Source organism: Octopus bimaculoides, chromosome 23, assembly GCF_001194135.2.
Source record: "Octopus bimaculoides isolate UCB-OBI-ISO-001 chromosome 23, ASM119413v2, whole genome shotgun sequence".
Classification (NCBI taxonomy): domain Eukaryota; kingdom Metazoa; phylum Mollusca; class Cephalopoda; order Octopoda; family Octopodidae; genus Octopus; species Octopus bimaculoides.
Genome location: NC_069003.1, coordinates 27,784,233 through 27,785,208, shown reverse-complemented (window position 1 = coordinate 27,785,208; position 976 = coordinate 27,784,233).

Below are 976 nucleotides of genomic sequence, written 5' to 3'. Positions count from 1 at the left end.
GATAGATAGATAGATACATACATACATGCAAACATGTAGTTATGCAACTGTGTGTGTAAAAGTCTGTAATCATACACACACACGCACATATATTTTAGCTTTTATCATTTTTGTTACACTCTTTCAATTACTCCTATATCTCCAATTCTCTTTTATTCTGTATTTCTCACTTTCTCTCTCTCTCTATCTATCTATCTATCTATCACATTCTCTTACTCTCTCTCAACATCAAACTCATTATTTATAACCCATCCTACCATAAGCGCTTCATCACGATTCTCCTCATTTTCATTACCATCACTGGATTCTAAGCTTCTTGTAAAAGCGCAACAGAGCCCGCAATCTCGCCCACAATTATTCATGTGACACACAACCTTATCCCCATCATCATCACCATTCTTATCACCATTAGAATTGTATGTGTTTTTGTTTTTTAATTTTTGCTTGTAACGCCAGAAACAGTTAAAACAATTCAACGTTCTCTACCGGTATGCGCATCTCTCTCGTTCTCCGTCTCTGCCTCTCTCTCTTGAGCCAGCCAGACAGATGTCACTGTGCGCCTGTCTAATCTGTCTGTATCTGTGTTGACTATTCTATGCACGCATCTCATTGTTATCCACCACCAATAACTGCTTTTGTTGTTTATCTTCAGTGATATTATTAGAGTTATCCCTCCTTGCTGGCAGCTTTCAGATCTGACGCAACGGCAGAGGGAGGTTTTATTTTCTCATTGCGAAAAATAATCTCAGTCGAAGTTTTGAACATATTTTATTGCGTATGCCTACTTATACATGTGTGTTTGTATGTGTGTGCATTCATTGGCACATATATACTCACACACACACACACACACACACACACACACACATATATATATATATATATATATATATAAACAATGTTAATATATATATATATATATAATTATTGCGTGTGTTCACGCGCGTGAGCTCACGTGCTTCTATGCAAGCATATA